Source organism: Bubalus bubalis, chromosome 8 (assembly GCF_019923935.1).
Source record: "Bubalus bubalis isolate 160015118507 breed Murrah chromosome 8, NDDB_SH_1, whole genome shotgun sequence".
Classification (NCBI taxonomy): Eukaryota; Metazoa; Chordata; class Mammalia; order Artiodactyla; family Bovidae; genus Bubalus; species Bubalus bubalis.
The window spans coordinates 100182860-100205168 of NC_059164.1; the positions used below are offsets into that span (position 1 = coordinate 100182860).

General features: G+C 39.1%; 1 protein-coding gene across 2 annotated transcripts in view; it reads left to right on the top strand.

Annotated features, from left to right (window-relative positions):
- The window catches only part of CHRM2 (cholinergic receptor muscarinic 2), a 164278-nt gene that overhangs the window by 108392 nt on the left and 33577 nt on the right, over nucleotides 1-22309 (top strand). The gene's annotated exons all lie outside the window — the stretch shown is intronic.

A 22309-nucleotide genomic window follows, 5' to 3' on the forward strand; every position in this document is an offset into this window, starting at 1 on the left:
CCACCAGAGTTAACTTATAATTTATGTTCAGTTCAGTTCAGTTGCTCAGTCACGTCTGACTCTGCGACCCTGTGGACTGCAGCACGCCAGGCTTCCCTGTCCATCGCCAACTCCTGGAGCTTACTCAAGCTCGTGTCCATCGAGTCGACGGTGCCATCCAGTCATCTCATCCTCTGTCGTCCCCTTCTCCTCCCACCTTCACTCTTTCCCAGCATCAGGGTCTTTTCAAATAAGTCAGTTCTTCACATCAGGTGACCAAAGTATTGGAGTTTCAGTTTCAGCATCAGTCCTTCCAATGAATATTCAGCACTGATCTACTTTAGGATGGACTGGTTTGATCTCCTTCAGAGAAGGCAATGGCACCTCACTCCAGTACTCTTGCCTGGAAAATCCCATGGACGGAGGAGCCTGGTAGGCTGCAGTCCATGAGGTCGCTAAGAGAAGGACACGACTGAGCAACTTCACTTTCACTTTCACTTTGATCTCCTTGCAGTCCAAGGGACTCTCAAGAGTCTCCTTTAACACCACAGTTCAAAAGCATCAATTCTTCGGCGCTCAGCTTTCTTTATTGTCCAACACTCACATCCATACATGACTACTGGAAAAACCATAGCTTTGACTAGACGGACCTTTGTTAGTATTTGTTACTAACTTAGTATTTACAAAGAATGAATGCTAGCCAAACTTAGTAGAACTGAATTTGTGATATTACCTGGGAGAGTGGGAGTAGGGAGCAAAAGTGTGTATCAGAGGGAAGAGAATTACTTTTGAGTAAAAATATTGTCCAAGAGTTCAAGAAGAGCAAAACAAAAAGAAACAGAAGGGAAGAGTTCAGAAGGTTTAGACCAGAAGAAAAGAAATCAAAGATGAAATGAGGATACCCAAAGTAACGGTGATGCCAGTGCCAGAATGCTTGCCCTTCTCTTTATATTTTCCTTTAACTAATACATTTATTAAACAATCATTCATTTCATAAGCACCATGCATGGTGATGAGCAAAGAAGAAATAGAATTAAAGAACACATAGGCCCTATCCTGGAAAAACTTGTGATTCTGGGAAAACATTAGTTACCTTCCAGTGGGGGTGATAGATGCTTCTCCAGAAAAAGGTGTTCATGGAAGCTCAAGAGGAAGTTAATTTACTGCATGTCCCAGAATCTAAGAAATCTTGTTTTTAAGGATGAAAATAGAGGGAAAAATATGCTGAAATTAATGTATGATGTTGATTTTTCTTTGTCTAAGACATACTTCCCCAATAATCTCGTTCAGATGTGTCAGCTGTGGTTCATCTCATCTGTTCCCACCTAGAGGCATGGTTTTGCTTACCAGGGATCTTAGCCTCGATTTCACACTAGGATTACCTAGTACTAATGCCTGGGATCCCATGCTCGAACGATTAAATCAAAACCACTTGGGTGGAAACTGGGCAAGAGCATTAATTTTAAAACTTCTCTAAATCGTTCTACTGTGCTTCTGGAATTGAGAACAGCCTATTTACCTATCTGTCTAGACTTGGATAGACTCTTGCTATAGCAGAAGTTTATCAAAGATTTCTGATTGGTTCCAAATGTTGTCAACATAAAGAGCCTCTTCTTGCGGTGGTACTTATGTCCTTTCATTGTACTTTCCATTTGAATCCTGGACTGTTTGGTTGAGTCCGTATGACATTTGGTCATTGAAATAGATTTCATTTGTGAGATATTCTTATTTTGAAACTTTGGCTATCTGCTGCTGGGCCACACATTTTAACACAGCAAACCAAGTAATTCTTCCCCAGGTATGTCTAGTGAACAAAAGTAAACTCTGACAGTATCATATTTTCATGAGACTATAATTTTCAAATAATCTATAAATATCAGTTAATTGCAATGTCTAAGAAATGGATAAATATATCTATATATAATTTATATTTTAAAGAAAATTAGAAACAAATTATTGCTGTTCTTTCAGTCGCTAAGTCATGTTTGAATCCTCTGTCCATGGAATTCCCCAGACAAGAGTACTGAAGGTCGGCATTTCCTTCTCCAGGGGATCTTCCCAGTTCAGGAGATCAAACCCACATCTCCTTCATTGGCAGGCAGATTCATCACCACTGAGCTACCAGGGAAGCCCACATTAAAGGATAGAAATATATAAATTAATACAGAGAAACATTGTAATGAATAGAGAAACAGAAGCAACGGTGTTAAGGATTTATACGGACTGCCTTGTCAAAATGCATTCTTATCTTAGGTATCCAAATACAGAAGCAACATATATTAAGGGTGAGGGAATTCAAATCTATATATTAGTTAGGAGTCAATTTTTTGTAAATAGAAACAATCTAAAAGGGAATGTCATGTTTCACTGTCAATTCCATACCTCAAAATTGAAGTAATAAATGGAATTGATACTATGGATTTACTTCTCATTGACAAAAGCAAATTAATGGATGAAATAAAACAAAAAGAAATTGTCAGAAAGAATGGCCATGCCATTTTATTATAATTAGTTAGTTAGTCACTCCCATCATGTCTGACTATTTGCGACCCCATGGACTGTAGCCCACCAGGTTCCTCTGTCTGTGGATATCTCAGGCAAGAATACTGGAGTGGATAGCCATTCTCTTCTCCAGGTGACTCAGCCATTTTATTATACATAATAGGAATTATATTTTGCAAAGGAAACTTCAAAAGAGAGGGGGAGGCATTAGTAAAATTTTTATGTCCAGATACCATGTAGTCTGACAGAGAAGGCAATGGCACCCCACTCCAGTACTCTTGCCTGGAGAATCCCATGGACGGAGGAGCCTGGTGGGCTGTGTGTGGTCCATGGGGTCGAGAAGAGTCGGACACGACTGAGCGACTTCACTTTCACTTTTCACTTTCATGCATTGGAGAAGGAAATGGCAACCCACTCCAGTATTCTTGCCTGGAGAATCCCAGGGATGGCGGAGCCTGGAGGGCTGCCGTCTATGGGGTCGCACAGAGTTGGACGTGACTGAAGTGACTTAGCAGCAGAAACCATATAGTCTGAAAGAAAAAAAATAGCTCAAAAATAAATAGAAGGGCCCAGGAAATAAAATGAGAAGAATACATATAATTAAAACATCATGATAAAGAAAAAAAGAAGCTCCTCTAAACACAAAATTAATTTAAACTGAGATTTTGTATGAGTCTATATCACAGTTTCATAAACCAGGCTCACAGTGGTCAGCTACAGAAGCCATTATTATGATCAGTTCATGTATTAAAGGAGTACATATACAAATTGGGATGTGAAGCATATAGACAAAAATAAATACAAAGGAATGACATGTCGGAATGTGGGAATAGTATTTAGAGGTAAAATACATAAAAATCTAAGACATGTTATTAAAAATAAAAGAGAGAGAGAAAGACTAAAGCACATGGCAAAAATAACCATAAAATTTTATTTAGAGAAAGAACTATAGGAAAAACCTGGGTCCCCTGCTTTGTGGAATACAGTATAATTTTAACAGACTGCTAAAGGGAAATGGAACACAAAGTATTGCTCTGCTTCTACATTTTTCTCTGAAGGAGAATATACTGTAAACTTGAAAGGGAAGAATAATAATCGATGCCAAAAAAGGAAAAGTTAGCATAAAAGAGTCTTGGTGGTTTCAATCACTGACTCCTAAGTGTTTGTCTTCTGCAAAGTAAAACATAATAATATTAATAATAAAAACAATTTAGATGAATTTTTAATAAAGCTCTAATTTAAAAGACACCCTTTATTCTGATATTTTCCTTATTTGTTTTTTGCAGATTTCACATATTTTTGTTTTTATTTTGATGAAATGATGGTTGTGGTAGATGTGAGTTGTAATGTCTTTATATAATGAAATAAAAAGCAATGTATATGTAATTATTGTGTCTGATAATGTGCTTACCTGGTAGTTTAGGTGGTAAAGAATCTGCCTGCAATGCAGGAGACCTAGGTTCTATCCCTGAAGAAAGGAATAGCAACCCACTCTAGTATTCTTGCCAGGAGAATTCCATGAACAGATGAGCCTAGTGGGCTACAGTCCATTGGGTTGCAGAGTTGGACACGACTGAGCACGCAAGTATGCATACACATACACGTGTCGTATAAAGTTAGTTGTAATGTTTCTATACAATGAAGTTAAACATTAGCAATGTTATGTTAGTTCCTATTTTTAAGTCGTATTGGTTCTTAAAATCCAACCCGGGAGTTGCTAGATGTTTTTTCAATTTTTAAAATTTTGTTGACTGAAAAATAGATGCACATGATAGAAATCGACAGGATACATATAGTCACATACTATTTTTCCTGCTCTTGGCCTCCAGATTCTAGTCCTATAAGTTTCCTCCCAGAAAGCCAATGAATGGAATGAATTTTGTGCATAATTCTTCACAGGTTCTTGAATTTGTGTAAAAATTACCCTTTTTACACAAATAACAGTATACACAACTGATCTGTGCCTTGCTTTTTTTTGCATAGACCATAAACATTCCAGGACATGGTAACCACTTTTAATTGTATTTTGAGTAGAAACTAAATTTAGATATTAAAAATGATATATTGATGTACTTGTGAAATCAGTGTCAAAAGTTCTTAAAATTGCTGTAGGATGAAAGAAATGTCACAACACGGGAGGGATGAAATGTTGACTTGATATTTCACAACGCAGAAAAAGAATAATTGAAGAACCTACATACTGGTGAACTTGACCTCAGTTATGAGCAAACTGTATGTTTAGGTTGATGGCTTAGGCACAGATTGAAAATTAGGATCTGGTGATGACAGGGAACAATCTTGAATTCATAACACTGTGTAAATAAAAACTTAAGTTTTTGAACTGATAAAACTGAAGAATGTCATATATCTTGTACATTTTCATTATAAATAGCCAGTTGACAATATTTTTCAGCATCTGTGTTTGGGCTAGAATATAGCAAGAGGATCGACTACAGCTCAAAAGTGATTCAAATGTTTTATCCAGAGAAGACTAATTATTTCTTGAAAAGACCATAAAGCCTAACTTACCCAGTGAGACTGTTGCAAGGTTTTTCCTATTAGAATTTTGTCAATGCACTGTTGACAGTTCAGTTCAGTCGCACAGTTGTGTCCAACCCTTTGCAACCCCATGGACTACAGCACACCAGGCTTCCCTGTCCATCACCAGCTCCCGGAGCTTGCTCAAACTCATGTCCATCAATGGTGATACCATCCAACCATCTCATCCTCTGTATTCCTTGTCTCCTGCTGCCTTCGATCTTTCCCAGCATCAGGGTCTTTTCAAATGAGTCAGTTCTTCGCATCAGGTGGCCAAAGTATTGGAGTTTCAGCTTCAGCATCAGTCCTTCCAATGAATATTCAGCACTGATTTCCTTTAGGATGGATTGGTTGGATCTCCTTGCAGTCCAATGGACTCTCAAGAGTCTTCTCCAACAACACAGTTCAAAAGCATCAATTCTTCAGCACTCAGCTTTCTTTATAGTCCAACACACATCCATAAATAACAACTGGAAAAACCGTAGATTTGACTAGACAGACTTTTGTTGGCAAAGTAATGTCTCTGCTTTTAATATGCTCTCTAGGTGGGTCAAAGTTCTTTTATTCCAAAGAACAAGCATGTTTTAATTTCATGGCTGCAGTCACCATCTGCAGTGATTTTGGAGTACCAAATAATAAAGTCTCTCACTGTGTCCATTGTTTCCCCATCTATTTGCCATGAAGTGATGGGACTGGATGCCATGATCTTCGTTTTCTGAATATTAAGCTTTAAGCAAACTTTTTCACTCTCCTCTTTCACTTTCATCAAGAGGCTCTTTAGTTCTTCGCTTTCTGCCATAAGGGTGCTGTCATCTGTATATATGAGGTTATTGATACTTCTCCCGGCAATCTTGATTCCAGCTTGTGCTTCATCCAGCCTGGCATTTTGCATGATGTACTCTGCATATAAGTTAAATAAGCAGGGTGACAACATACAGCTTTAATGTACTCCTTTCCTGATTTGGAACCAGTCTGTTGTTCCACGTCCAGTTCTAACTGTTGCTTCCTGACCTGCATACAGGTTTCTCAAGAGGCAGGTCAGGTGGTCTGGCATTCCCATCTCTTTCAGAATTTTCCACAGTTTATTGTGATCCACACAGTCAAAGGCTTTAATATAGTCAATAAAGCAGAAGTAGATGTTTTGCTGGAACTCTCTTGCTTTTTTGATGATGCAGCGGATGTTGGCAATTTGATCTCTGGTTCCTCTGCCTTTTCTAATACCAGCTTGAACATCTGAAAGTTCACGGTTCATGTACTGTGATGCCTGGCTTGGAAAAGTTTGATCATTATTTACTTTGCAGGCATGTGAGATGAGTACAATTGTGTGATAGCTTGAACATTCTTTGGCATTGCCTTTCTTTGGGATTGGAATGAAAACTGACCTTTTCCAGTCCTGCGGCCACTGCTGAGTTTTCCAAATTTGCTGGCATATTGAATGCAGCACTTTCACAGCATCATCTTTTAGGGTTTGAAATAGCTCAACTGGAATTCCAACAAAGCTTCATTCTAACAAGCTTTGTTCATAGTGATGCTTCCTAAGGCCCACTTGACTTTGTATTCCAGATGTCTGTCTTTAGGTGAGTGATTATACCATTGTGATTATCTGGGTCATGAAGATCTTTTTATATAGTTCTTCTGTGTATTCTTGCCACCTCTTCTTAATCTCTTCAGCTTCTGTTAGGTCCATACCATTTCTGTCCTTTATTGTGCCCATCTTTGCATGAAATGTTCCCTTGGTATCTCTGATTTTCTTGAAGAGATCTCTAGTGTTTCCCATTCTATTGTTTTTCCTCAATTTCTTTGCATTGATCACTGAGGAAGGTTTTCTTATCTCTCCTTGCTATTCTTTGGAACTCTGCATTCAAATGAGTATATCTTTCCTTTTCTCCTTTGCTTTTTGCTTCTCTTCTTTTTACAGCTATTTGTAAGGCCTCCTCAGATAGCCATTGACTGGGTAGCTTAAACAATGTAAGTTTTTTCTCAGAGTTCTGGAGGCTGGGAAGTTCACAATCAAGGTGTTGGCCCATTCAGGTTGAAGATTTCTCACTGTGTCCTCACATGGTAGAGAGGTGGAGGAATGTCTGCCATCTCTTCTCTAAGAGTACTAACCCCATCATGCAGGTCTCTCCCTAAAGACGTCATCTAACCCTTATTACTCCCAAAGGTCCCATCCCAAATACCGCCTCTCTGGGGCCAGGACTTCAATGTATAAATCATGGGAGACACACAAACCTTTAGTCCATAACAGTGTGTTTATGGTTTGGTTCCAAACTGTATTTCTATCTTTATTTCCTTATAATTCTTTACATACTTCATCTTCTTCAACTAAATCTGTTTATTCATGCTTTCTTCATGACGCTTTCTGCTTTCATGACTCCCTTACAAATTATATCCCTCCACTCTTCTTCAAATCTACCCATCTTTAGCTTAGTATATTTCTTCTATTATTCTTATAAACTGTTTCAATTCTGTATTTTACTTAACTTGCACATGACTACACAGGGCAGGGAACACATAATTCTTCCAAACTACATTGTAGTTCTGCCTTAGTTCAGAGACCATGTCATAGACTTCCTTGCACTGAATACCTAGGTTCCAGAAGGTAATTTTCGGCTTGATTTGCCTTCAAGTTCCTCATTCATCCAGCAGCATTTAATGACAAACCTACATTTTGCTAGCAGGCTAAATATAATTCTCCACCATGGGATCTGGTTCTCAAAATATTTTACCCCTCCAAAAATGCCCATGTCAATATATTGGAGGAAAAACAAAAGTATTTCTCTTTTCACTTTTTTCTTTATGACTTGACACAGACTGTTTCACTCACTGCCTCACTGGTGACTTTCGGAGATTTTGCTGGTGACATAAGCCTAAGATCACCATTTTTTCCCTCATTGTGAACAGAGAAGGTGAATAAATGTTCTTTTTTATTTCCTCAAATTTCAAAACATCTGAGGAAAATAGTGGAAAAAATAGGCAAAATAAATTAATACTTCCTCTCCATTTTCCTGATTAATATTAAATTTAGTTCAGTGTCTGGCAATTATAAGCTCTGAAAAAATAGATTGAATGTTGACTGAAATAATTCTCAAGACAATTGCTAAAATTTCCCAGCCTAAAAACCAGAAACATTAGAATTAAGACCAAATCTCAGAGATCATTTAGATCAAATTGTTCATTTTCTTGATGATGGACCAGAAGTCCACAGAAGCTAAAATGTTTGACCGTAAGCTTCTGTGGTGGCTCAGTGGTAAAGAATCTGCCTGCAACGCAGGAGACCCGGGTTCAATCCCTTGTTCAGGAATATCCCCTAGAAGAGGGCATGGAAACCCACTGCAGAGAATTGCATGGACAGAGGAGCCTGGCGCACTACAGTTCATGAGGTCACCAAGAGTCAGACACAACTGAGCAAGTAACACTTTGACACAGAGAGAAGCCAACATAGCTTGGGACTCAGATTCACTCTACTCTTCCCACACTCTGTTAACTACATCCCATTGTTTAGACCACACTACTTCCATAAGTATAGATTGATAGGTTACAGATACACTGAAGAAGTTTGGGGAAAACATGACAGAAAACTATAGTTATAAAAAGAACCAGGAAGAAAACCTATGACAAGAAAGAGGATAGATTTACTTTGAAAAGAAGAAAAAGAAATTGGTGACTGCTTTCTTTATGAGTTTGCTGAAGTTCTACATTAAAAACAAACTAAATGAATCTTGTGTTCCTTACAAGCTACAAGATCCTTTTTATTTTTTTTTTGTTTTTGAATCCTCTACTATCTGTATTTTTGGTGTTAATCTCTAAAGGGAGGAAAGCATAATTAAAAACTCTGAACTGCATGTTTAACTATTTGAAAACTGCGGCTTCGTTTACATGATTCTAAAAAGGGCAAAATGCTTCGACTGTCCTGTGCCTGATTGATCTGATATTTGGACACTACCCATAGTAAGCCTTAGAGGGATAGAACTGCAGTTGTTTTGGGGGATGTCTGCATGACTCTTTTTTACCCTGGCTCTTCTCCTAAAGTTCAATAAAGGCCATCTTTCAAACGCACATAAATCCACTTACAGTTGAAAGAAAACCAAAAGATTTATTTTTTTATGTGAGAGTAAAATCCTTATTTATTTCTTAAATGCCTCTTCTACCTTCTGCCTTGGGGGATGTTTCTGGTATCTGTGTTCATTTTAAGCCTGTCTCATCTGTCCTCCTTCTTTGAATCTCTGCCTTGTTTTGTCCAACCTGGAGGATAACAGCATCTAATAATTTATATATCTGGTTTCCAGAAACAATAGCCTGTGGCGCTTCCATTATTTATTCTCTCTCCTTCTGTCAGTGACATGATGGCCTGCCGCTTGCCAAGAACTCTGCTTTTCCAGGCCAGTGATTCCATTCCCCCTAGCATTTTCTCAGATTTAATTTCTTGAGAAAGAAAAAAGAAAAAAAAAAGTTATGGCTGATAGTTTTGCGAAATGGAACTCAGCTTTGAATGAATTAGATTGGAATTTAATATATATTGCGACTATATATATGTTATATGTTATATATATGTTATTGCTGCTGAAGGTGTAGCCGTGGTTGGAATGGTAGTGGGTAATGATGGTGGTGGTTATGATGGTGAAAGTGGTGTTAATGATGGTGGGAACAGTGATGATTTAAGTAAGATGTGGTGTTGGCAGTATTAACAATGGTTGTGATGATGATGCTCATGATGATCTATTTGTTGGTCTGTCTTGCTTTCTAAAGTGAAAGTCACTCAGTTGTGTCCCACTCTTTGCGACCCCATGGACTATACAGTCCATGAAATTCTCCAGGCCAGAATACAGCCTATCCCTTCTCCAGGGGATCTTCCCAACCCAGGGATTGAACCCAGGTCTCCCACATTGCAGGTGGATTCTTTACCAGCTGAGCTACCAGGGAAGCCCAGAAACACTGGAGTGGGTAGCCTATCCCTTCTTCAATGGATCTTCCCAACCCAGGAGTTGAACCAGGGTCTCCTGCATTGCAGGCAGATTCTTTACCAATTGAGCTATCATGGAAGCCCTTTGTTTCTAAAGAGCCAATTAATTCTTGGGATGATTTGATCACATTATGGAATAATAGAGGAAAAAAAAATAATAGTCTAATAGTCTAACATGTCAGCAAATAATTTATAATCAGTATGCTATTTGATTCTCAAAAAGTAAAATAGTTAAATTACCTTCCTTGAAAACATGTTTTTTGTCATCTGCTGCAGTCTCCTGTTTTTGTTAATTTTTATGGGTGTTTCACGATAAACATAAGAAATAAAATTGGAGAGTGGCTTGTGTTTATGTCATTTGAGTAAATCAATCTAAGCTTCTCCTAAACACACAATGCTGACTTTGTCACTGAGAAGATTATCTTGATCCTTATTTTAGGTCAATATATTTTAAGTCTAGAGATATGATATTCATTTATTCTATAAACATACATTGAATGGGCTTCCCTGGTGGCTCAGTGGGAAAGAGTCCGCCTGCACTGCAGGACCTGCAGGAAATATGGGTCCAATCCCTGGGTTGGGAAGATCCCTTGGAGGAAGGCGTGCAACCAACTTCAGTATTTTTGCCTGCAGAAGCCAATGTACAGAGGAGCCTGGTGGATGACAGTCCATAGGGTTGCAAAGACTCGGACACGACTGAAGTAACTTAGCAGCACGCATGCATATATTATATACCTTCTAGGCCCTAGACACTGTGCTAAGAGAAGATTCAGTGCTTAACCCCAAGCCCTGAGTACATAGAATTGCAAACATCATTGCACAACAAGAAATTTGTTAGAATGAAAATACATAAATTGTACTGGAAATCATAAGGGAGAAAAATCTAAGTTTTACTGGAGTGGTGAAAAAAGGCTTTATTTGAGGGGAGAATGCTTTAGCTAAGACTTAGAAGGAAAATTGAAGCAGTGAGGCATTCAACTAGAAGAAACAGAATGCATGAAAACACACTGGCTTGAGTACATCTGCCTTATAGCAATCACTGTAGTTAACTTAATGTCGCTATTGTATATTACTCAGGTAAGAGTGTGGTGTTGGAGAATACAGTGCTTGCTTGAGACAAGGCTTGGCAGTCAGGCAAAAGCCATTGCATGGTTGCCTGAATAGCCTTGTAGGCCATTCTACGTTGGGATCTCATTCTCTGTCAAGTACTTTTCAACAGCAGATTGGCACAGTTAGGTTTGTAAGTTAGGAAGATCTTTGAGAGGTCAGAGTCAAGGATATATTTGAATGAGTAAGCCTGAAAGCAAGAGATCAGTTGGGTGGCCTTTGAGGGTGAGATCTGGTGAGACTATGAATACAATGACGGTAACCATACAAAAAGTGGTGACTAATGCATAGAATATAAAGCAGATAGAATGTTAAGGACTTGAAAAACTTAAATGTGGGAAAATTTAAGGATGATTTCCAGATTTCTGGCTTGTTCACAAACTGAACAATGCAAGACAGTGTATAATTAGTTACTAAACTATGCGGTTTCAAAAATAAGTACTTTAAAGCTTACAGGAGTGAGTAATAATTGAAGAAGACTCCTCGCAGAATGTGTCAGGATGTAAGGTGATATGAGAAGTGGTAAGCATAACACTCTGTTGGAAAAGTAATTTTACTAAGTGACTCAGGACACACTTTCTTTTTTCCTGCTTATGTTTTGGAGAGTCACTTGACTCCCAGAGAAGAAATTCTCCTCACTCTCCTTACCCTGAAAACATAGGGTAAATGGGTGTAGACATCGTGCACAGCCCTTTCCCAAACAAAATTATATTTCTAATTAGAGAAATATATACCTTCTCTTTTTCGATGATGCAATGGATGTTGGCAATTTGATCCCTGGTTCCTCTGCCTTTTCTAAAACTGTTGCAGGAAGGAGGACCCCTTCCAGGGCCTGAAACTGGGCTCTTGTCTAACACTCGGAAATGAATAGTCTGAGGAGGCACATGTGCTGACAAAGCAAGAGACTTTATTGGGAAAGGGCACCCAGGTGGAGACCAGTAGGGTAAGGGAGCCCAGGAGAACTGCTCTGCCGCGTGGCTCGCAATGTCAGGTTTTATGGTGATGGGATTAGTTTCCGGGTGGTCTTTGACCAATCCTTCTAATTCCTAGTCTTTCCTGGTGGCACACGCATCACTCAGCCAAGGTGGATGCTAGTAAGAGGGATTCTGGGAAGTGGACGGACATGTGGTGTCTCTTTTAGACCTTTCCCGAACTCTTCCTGTTGGTGGTGGCTTATTAGTTCCGTATTCCTTATCAGGATCTCCTGTCATAAAACAACTCATGTAAATGGTTACCTGGCCAGGGTGGGCGGTTTCAATCAGTGTACTTCCCCTAACAAAACCAACTTGAACATCTGGAAGTTCACGGTTCACTTATTGCTGAAGCCTGGCTTGGAGAATTTTGAGCATTACTTTACTAGCGTGTGAGATGAGTGCAATTGTGTGGTAGTTTGAGCATTCTTTGGCATTGTCTTTCTTTGGGATTGGAATGAAAACTGACCTTTTCCAGTCCTGTGGCCACTGCTGAGTTTTCCAAATTTACTGGCATATTGAGTGCAGCAGTTTCACAGCATCATCTTCCAGGATTTGAAATAGCTCAACTGGAATTCCATCACCTCCACTAGCTTTGTTCGTAGTGATGCTTTCTAAGGCCCGGTTGACTTCACATTCCAGGATGTCTAGCTGTGAGTGATCACACCATCATAATTGTCTTGGTCATGAAAATCTTTTTTGTACAGTTTGGAAGGAATGATGCTAAAGCTGAAACTCTAGTACTTTGGTCACCTCATGCGAAGAGCTGACTCATTGGAAAAGACTCTGATGCTGGGAGGGATTGGGGGCAGAAGGAGAAGGGGACGACAGAGGATAAGATGGCTGGATGGCATCACCGACTCAATGGATGTGAGTTTGAGTGAACTCCGGGAGTTGGTGATGGACAGGGAGGCCTGGCATGCTGCAGCTCATGGGGTCGCAAAGAGTCAGATACGACTGAGCGACTGAACTGAACTAATACCTTCTCTATCACAGATCCCAGTAGAATAGGACAGGAGGAAAGGAAAGAGAAAGGAGCTGTGTTTAGTCACTCAGCAGTGTGCGACTCTTTGTTGTCCTTTAGACTGTAACCTGCCAGCCTCCTCTGTCCATGGGATTTTTCAGGCAAGCATACTGGAGTAGGTTGCCATTTCCACCTTCGAGGGATCTTCCTGATCCAGGGATTGAATTCATATCTCCTGCATTGCAGGAAGATTCCTATGCCATCTGGGAAGCCCCAGTTTGGGGATTAGCTTGAAAAAAACTAACCTATAATGTCCCCAATAAAAGAAGGTAAAATTCAACAATAAAGTAATCCCATTGGCATTCTCAAATATTGAAATGTTCTCTTTTACTACCTTCAAAATCTATAATATCAAGGAACAAATATTTGCTGCTTTATTATAAATGCTATAATATTTTTCTTTATTTAATCTCTTCCTATTGGCTTCATTTTTGCAAGTTGTTGCAGTGTTTGGAAAAAAAATATGATTAATGCTCTTAATACAAGAGCCAACTGACAGAAACAAAACAAAAAAATAGAGTAGGGCAATTTAATACCTTCTCCACTCACACTGTAGGTAGATCAGGAAATTTCAATACTCTCTAGGGTAACGGTGCTCTTGTTTATACTGATATTTTCAAGGTGAGTGCATCGAGATATGTCTATGTGAAAGATACATTAGTACCTGTGTGTGACACAATGTTGTTTTATTTGGTTTGGAAGATAAAGTTTCATGTTTATAGAGATGAGAGAATAATCTTTCCAGTGAAGTTCCATTGGAACTAGATCCTGAAGAATGGATAGATATTAACCAGTCAGAGAGAAAAAAGGATTATATTATTAAAAAAAGAGGCATATGTACAAAACCTGAAGGTTAGGCTAAGCCTAAGCATGTCTGAAGTATACTTAGGAAACTTCCAGGCCGAGCTTTAGACTGAATGGCAAGGAACAATGGGATTTATAAAGTACTATATAAGATAGACAGAGAAGGCAATGGAACCCCACTCCAGTACTCTGGCCTGGAAAATCCCATGGACAGAGGAGCCTGGTGGGCTGCAGTCCATGGGGTTGCTAAGAGTCGGACACGACTGAGTGACTTCACTTTCACTTTTCACTTTCATGCATTGGAGAAGGAAATGGCAACCCACTCCAGTCTTCTTGTCTGGAGAATCCCAGGGATGGGGGAGCCTGATGGGCTGCCATCTCTGGGGCCGCACAGAGTCGGACACGACTGAAGCGACTTAGCAGCAGCATATAAGATAGAATATTTTCAAAGTTAGGAGTTTAGATTTGGAAATATCTTAGAAGATTTTGAATAAGAAAGAGGGTGAGTGACATTAACACTTTACAAATGATAAACATTAGCATTATAAGTACAAGTGAAATTTATAATAGATAACCCTTAGTGGGGGCTTACTATTATAAATGCCAGACACCTAATAACTAATTTAATCTTGCTCAAGCCTAATAATGTAGGTGATACTGTTATCATCCCTACTTTCCAGATTTGTAGACTGAGAAAGTGACCAGAGGATTTGCACAAGTAACGCAGACAATGTATGGGACAGCATGTGTGTGAATTGGGCACAAGCTGGCCTCTTAACCTCTGCATAAAGTTTATTATTTGTAAAATATAATAAAAGGAAAAGAAAAGCTGACAAGTCTATTGTCTGAGATTTTGAGGTACTTAACATTAGTGACTATAGAGGAGGTCCCTCCACGAGCCATTGGCTTTACTTTTGTTCAGAGCACGATATTCAAATTTAAGCTTATTGAAAGAAGGAGACTTATTTCCTGTTGCAGAGATTGCCCTCACCCAGGCCGGAATCAACTTGGTCCCTAGACTATGTCTCTAATTCTCTGTGTCCACCAGCAATAGTTTATTTCCCTCAAGAACAGTCATTTTCTGAATTCCATTCACAGAGTTTTGTTTCTGGAACTGATTCAGTCTATTGACTATGTAAATAGTGTAGTTGCTTTTCCATGAAAATGCATAAAATTCCTATTGTACTATGCGTGCTACTATTGGTTCTTAAGGAAAGAAACATAAGTAGCTCGGCATCATTGTAAGAGACAGAACATCTGTTTGCTTTGGAATCCAAAAGAAGCTCTCCACATGGCTTCCTTCTAAAGCAGATTCATAAGCAACTTCGGAATAAATCTTCCCAAAGGCTTTCTTGTCCACATGACTAAGAGTTTAACATCTCCTAGAACCGATTCCATCATTTTAATGGTTGTGTGGTACCCATTCCTCTGGGACAGGTTTCTAATGTTAAAGGGAAGCTGTGGTTTCCTCTGATTCCCTGAACCTCTCTCCTTAAAATCGTATTACATCTCTTCCTGATTAGCAAAACCTGTCTGAAGAAATGCCTCCCTGATTTTTCCCCCACTCATCTATTTATCAAATGTGTGTTCATCATTTCCCACATACAGGGTCTTATGAGAGGCACCAAGTTTATGATAAAGAACAAGCTATAGCCAATTCCTTCAAATAAAAGAAGTAAAAACAGTTGTAAATACTAATCCAGAGCTAGTTCACAGTATTAGGAAAGATATGAGAAGGGGCACCCCATGTAGCCTTGAGGTATTAGGGAAAGCTTTCCACAAGAAATTATTTTTAAGCTGGAACTTGAAAGGTCTCATCCAACATATGGACAGGGCAGGGGAGTGGGTGGATTACTGTTGACAGACAGTCATTGTAAGGAGAAGGAACAGTATAAAGAAATGCAAAGGGATAAAATATTTATTGGAATATCAAGGAAATGTCAACTATTTCCATTCAGATGTCCCATCAGTTTATTGATTCATTCGGCATAGTACTCCTAAACTGTGTTCTATGGAATATGGGTTCAATTCCTGGGTTGGGAAGATCCCTTGGAGAAGGAAATGACAACCCACTCCAGCATTCTTGCCTGGAGAATCCCATGGACAGAGGAGCCTTGCGGGCTACAGTCCATGGGATCACAAAAGTCGGACACGACTTAGCGACTAAACCACCACCACCATGGAATATGCGTGTGTATGTATAGTATGTGTGTAGGTATAGTGTATATACATATATGTGCTTGCTTCCCCATTGCTTCAGTCATGTCCAGCTCTTTGCAATGCTATGGACTGTAGCCCATCAGGCTTCTCTGTCCAAGGGGTTCTCCAAGCAAGAATACTGGAGTGGGTTGCCATGCCCTCCTCCAGGGGATCTTCCCAACCCAGGGACTGAATCATCTGTCTGTTTATGTCTCTTTCATTGGCAGGCAGGTTCTTTACCACTAGTGTTAACTGGGAAAGCCCACAAACATATATTCATGTGTCTGTGTGTATATGTATATATATTTATATAAATTATATATATCTTATAAGAATGTTTGTTCTCTGGTTAAATAATTTTGAGAAATATTGAAATAAGCTAAGTTAATGTTTTCTTGACTGCAACATTTTTAATAAAGCAGTGTAAACAGTGACTCACCAAAAGAATTGAGGCTGCAACTTTTCCTAAACTTATTTTATGATGAAATAAATGGTCATTCTAAAGAATATCTGTTAACAGCTCCTGAAACTAGTGCTCCATACTTTGTAAATGCTGGTCTAGCATCATGGAAGGTATTGGAAACCCTGATTCCAAATTTTCAACTCACAATATTGAGATGAAATGTGCAGGTAAACATCTGCATTTCAACCACATTATTTTTGACCAGCTACTAGGATTTTAGAGATTGCTAGAACTCAGTTTGAAAGCCACCTCTAATATCTTCAATATCCTGAGTCATGATATTTAAGAAACCAGTGAAGTTACATTTCTGTCTCCCGAGTTTTCCAGCCAAGAGTACTGGAGTGGGTGCCATTGCCTTCTCCGAGAATGTCTCTAAGAGAAACTAAATCAACAACTCAGAGATTGTTCCAGTGTAGCCTAACTTGTTTATCTTATGTTTAGGACATATTTTAATGTGAGCATTTCTATAAGTTCCTTATGTAGTATTTCACTAGAGGTCCCTATATCAAAGTAAATGTGCTGATTCATATGGGACTCAATTACTCTACAGAGAAGGCAATAGCAACCCACTCCAGTACTCTGGCCTGGAAAATCCCATAGATGGAGGAGCCTGGTGGGCTGCAGTCCATGGGGTCGCCAAGAGTCGGACATGACTGAGCGACTTCCCTTTCACTTTTCACTTTCATGCATTGGAGAAGGAAATGGCAACCCACTCCAGTGTTCTTGCCTGGAGAATCCCAGGGACAGGGGAGCCTGGTGGGCTGCCATCTATGGGGTCGCACAGAGTTGGACACGACTGAAGCGACTTAGCAGCAGCAGCAGCAATTACTCTACTAACCATTCTGGATGAAGAGCATGTAAGATTACATCAATATTTTCCTTATTCATTTGGCAAAGACCAGCTTCCCATTGAGTTAATTTTTTTTTAACCAATGAGGAGGCAAACAAAATCTAATACCTTTTCCAAAGCACAGAGTATTAGAGGGTAAGGGATCTTGAGTATGGATTGTGCCTCGTATTTCATCTCTTTGATATAAAGAATCTTCAGTAACCACATCAAGTGGCCCATCCTTCCACCATTCTAAAAACAGATACAATCAGATGATTTATGACTCATCTAGGCTGTGATGGAAATGGAGTGATTATCCTTCTCAGCACCCTCTGAACCCACTCCATAAGTATTTCTTAAGTGGAACCAACAATGTCTGTGGAAGTGTCAAACCAAAACACATCCTTATCTAGGCAGTTTTTTTTTTTTTTTAAGGCCTAAGTATAAAGTATTCTACTCTATTTCTCCAAGTAATCCATTTTTTATTTATATTAATACTTTCCTACTGTGTCATTCATTCTCCAAAAACATCTAAGCAATGTGCATATGGACTCTATCCTAGTATCTATCAATAGAACTAAGCTACAAGCTCTTATGCAACAAGAGCAGAGTATATATACTGGTTCTGCAAGGTCCTGAAAATAGGTTAGTTCGATTCATTGTAAACCGTACAACTGTCTGCCAGACAGGGACTTCCTTCCTTCTCATGTCTCTGGTTCATCTGTTAAGATGTATTGGGCCAGTTTAAATCAGCTATATTTTCTCTTCCATGATTTGCCTCATCATAGTTTTTTGACAGTGTTTATCTTGTTAAAAATTTATGTGACTGTCCAAAGACTTACATCTAATAAAATGCCAAATAACGCTTCCCTCGATCTCTGGGGCAGCTCCAGAGATTCTTGATCAGGTTGAGTCAGCATCACCTGCATAATATACACCTTATCTGAGCCTCCTTTATCTAAAGGGACCTTTTCCAACTGTAGCAAAGTGGCAGTTTTATGTGTTCAAAATCACTCTGATTGTATATGAGATGCAAACATCCTATATTGGATTTAATTTTTTATTAGTATTTATTCTTTCATTTATTAACTTAAATTCTATCTGTAAACCTATGCAAAATATCCCATACCCTGTATTGAGTTAAACCAAAGCAAAGGAGGTAAAACCAGAATAAACCAAACAAAAATGGTTTGCTGTTCTATTTGAGTAGGTATATCTCCAATGTCCTTGACACAGTTTCTTGCTGCCTTCAGGTATTCTTTCTTTTTAATTGTCTCCTTTCCCCTTTCCTCCTCTCCCTGAAGTCCAGGCTCACATCCCCCCTTTCTCAGTGGACCCCTCCAGAGTAGCACAGGGGGACTGTTAGAACAGCAGCATCCCACCTTCAGAAGGTCTTTCTTTTGCTGCAACCACTCAGAGGGTTCCCTCTTTTGCTTCAGACTCACCCTCAGCCCCATCCTCTCTAGGATTCTGCTTCTTTCTTCCCCAGTTGGAGGCTGTCTCATAGCTTACTCATTGTGTCCTGCATTTGGGCATTCTGAAACCAGAGACTTGCCATGCAGAATTAGAGGTCAGAAGATGGGTCTGGAGAAAATTTCTCTCAGAGCTACACCCGGGTTTTCTTTTAGTTATTAGATTAGCTGAACACCATTTATTGCATACCCAGAATATACTTAGCATGGTCCTAGCAGTACGCCCTCAAGGCCTCTCAAGTATGTACGTTTGCCCCTGCTCTGCACAGAGACCACAGCTGTGCCAATGGGCTGAGGTAGGGCAAATGTATAAACTGTACCCAGGTAAGGGTGAATCAGTTACGGGTGCCAATGACTATTTCCAGGAGACCAACCTCTAAATTTGCATCCCTCCAGTCATAACCAATCAATCCTGATTATTCATTGGAAGGACTGATGCTAAAGCTGAAGCTCCAATACTTTGGCCACCTGTTGCCAAGAACTAACTCATTAGAAAGACCCCAGTGGTGGGAAAAATTGAAGGCAGGAGGAGAAATGGATAACAGAGGATGAGATGAGATAACTGTATGGCATCATCTACTCGATGGACATGAGTTTAAACAAGCTCTGGGAGTTGGTGATGGACAGGGTAGCCTGGTGTGTTGCAGTCCATGGGGATACAAAGAGTTGGACACAACTGGGCAACTCAACTGAACTGAAGTCATAACCAAATTGTCCTCTCGGGGGACACTTAAATATTCTCTTAAACACATTCAGGCTTCAGTTATGTCCTTCTTTCTTTCAGGGACTGTGTGTAACTTGCTTTACTGATCCCATGAATTCCAACATTTTTATTTTATTACATTTTTTACAAGCAGTTAGGTAGGGAACTGGAGAAGGCAATGGCACCCCACTCCAGTACTCTTGCCTGGAAAATCCCATGGACGGAGGAGCCTGGTAGGCTGCAGTCCATGGGGTCGCGACGAGTCGGACACGACTGAGCAACTTCATTTTCACTTTTCACTTTCATGCATTGGAGAAGGAAATGGCAACCCACTCCCGTGTTCTTGCCTGGAGACTCCCAGGGACAGGGGAGCCTGGTGAGCTGCCGTCTATGGGGTCACACAGAGTTGGACACGACTGAAGCGATTTAGCCGTAGGTAGGGAACCAAGGCATATAGATTGGTTTTGTATTAGTATTTTTCCCTTCTACTGTAAGATGAAATATGTGTATGGATATCATACTTAAATTCACGGACATCTCATCCCCCTAAAAATTAAAATATATATTAAAAATCAATGCATTTTCTTCCAGGAAAGTTTGTTTTATAGACAGATATATCCAGAGAAATTCAGATGTAGTAATCACAGTGGTTTCTCATTGAAAAGGAAAGGAAGTTAAAGGGAAGAAGAGAGAAGAGGAGGAAGTGAGGTCATGGAAGGAACCCCTGGGGCATGGCAAGAAATAAGTTGCATGACAGAAACAATTAATGCAGTCATCTGTTGAAATGGAATTGCAGTGGATAATTAATAATTTGTGTAGTAATAGCTAACATCTTTGCTCACTCTATTGGCTTCTATGCTATACATTCTACATAATTATCTCAGTTAATACTTATGGCAATATTATAATTTATTCATTTTGTAGAGGAGGTAACCGAGGCTTAGAGAGGTTAGGTAACTTGATTGAGTTATATATGTCTGAGTTAGAATCCAGGGATACAGTCTGCCTCAGCCTGCATTCTTTACTGCTTTTTACTGCTTTTCTAACTGTGGTAACAGAACAAGCAACCATAATTTAGAGGTCAGTTAATTCAACTCTGTCCTGAAGCCATTGCTTGCCTGAGAAGATGAGCAAGAAAAGAAATAAAGTAACTAAATATATAAATATATACAAAAATATGATTTAATATTATCATATATATGTGATTAAACTACAAGCCATTGCCATTTTTGTCTTTCAAAATGATTTAATATTAGCAATTTCCTATGGGACAGCCAAATAAATGTCTACTTATGTAAATGTATATTTTATATATATATACATACATGTATATTATATAAAGACAGAAATCTCCATATTCATAATAATTCATAACACTTATTTTGTGCATTTTAACAGATATTCAAAATGCTTTATATTTATCATTTCCCATAGTCTTTCTGTCAAACCAATTAGCTGGATACCATTTTCCCCATTTTATAAAAGAGGACTTTTAATACATGGAGATGCTCTGTAGCTTTGAAAGTCACATGATTAAGAAATGATAGAGCCAGGACCTAGTCCTCATTAGTCTGATTTTAGGAATCATTTCTCTTGATCACAGTGCTACCCTGACTCCATATTTTGCATATTTATTTCTATACATGTTACTGGAAGATCTGTGAAGGACTCGGTATTTACTTACATGTTTTTTTCTTTTTGCATCTTGCCTTCATATATCTCCTCACATTTAATGGATCTTCTTTATTTAATATTTAAAGACATGAAGGTTAAGGTAGTTACTTAACTTATTCAAGGTCACACAATGATTAATGACTGAAGTAGAATTCAAACTTAGGTCATTAGGATCTAAGGACTTTTTCTATCTCAGTGTGATACGTGGTAAATGTAAACCTATGCAAAGCCAGATGCTTAATTGAGAAGCATTTTATATAATGAGAATAAAATCTACCTTGTCCTGCAAGCTCACTGCTAAAGATTCACATCAGTGATCTCCACAGTAATCTCATCAGCCTTTTGTAAGGAGATTAAGTCCCTCTGCTAATTCAAGTTCGCACTAATGATAGAAATGCGTATATTATCTTTGACTCCTTCTCCTTTGTCCTCTGCATTGTCACACACTTTAAAACCGAACATCTCTTTTCCTTTCCCATCATTTCTGCCCTATCTCTATTCTTTATCATGGATTGTTGCTTGACCTAGGTACTGTCCTCCCTACTAGGGATCTTCTGTCTTCGAATCCACCCCCTCAGGATGGTCTTATAGATCTACTTAAAATGTAAATGTATTCATTGCTTAGAATCTGTTGCCAGATCTCCATCGTCTACAATATAAAGTCTGAGTTTCCTTAGCAGGACACCAGAGTGTTCCATAATTTAATTTCTTTCTGACTCTTGGCTACCTCCTTTCACCCTTCCCAGACTCAATTTTGCACTTCCTCACTGCTGAACCTATGTACTGTAATTTCTTGTCACTCTAAATATTCTCAGTCTGCTCCCTAACACATTATCATGGTCATATTTAGTTCTTATAGCAAATTGTTGAGTTGGGTTCCATAATTATTCTATTTCAGAACATTGCCAGGCTTGAGTTAGCTTTCTATAGCTACCATCTAGAGGTCTGGAGGGAGTATTTATGCAGATTAATAGCCTTCTCCTGGTTTTCTTTTTGTCTGATGAAAACTCTTCTACATGTATGCCTGATAGAAGTATATGCATAATCAATTTTCAATGATGCTATGTGAGGGGAACTTGGT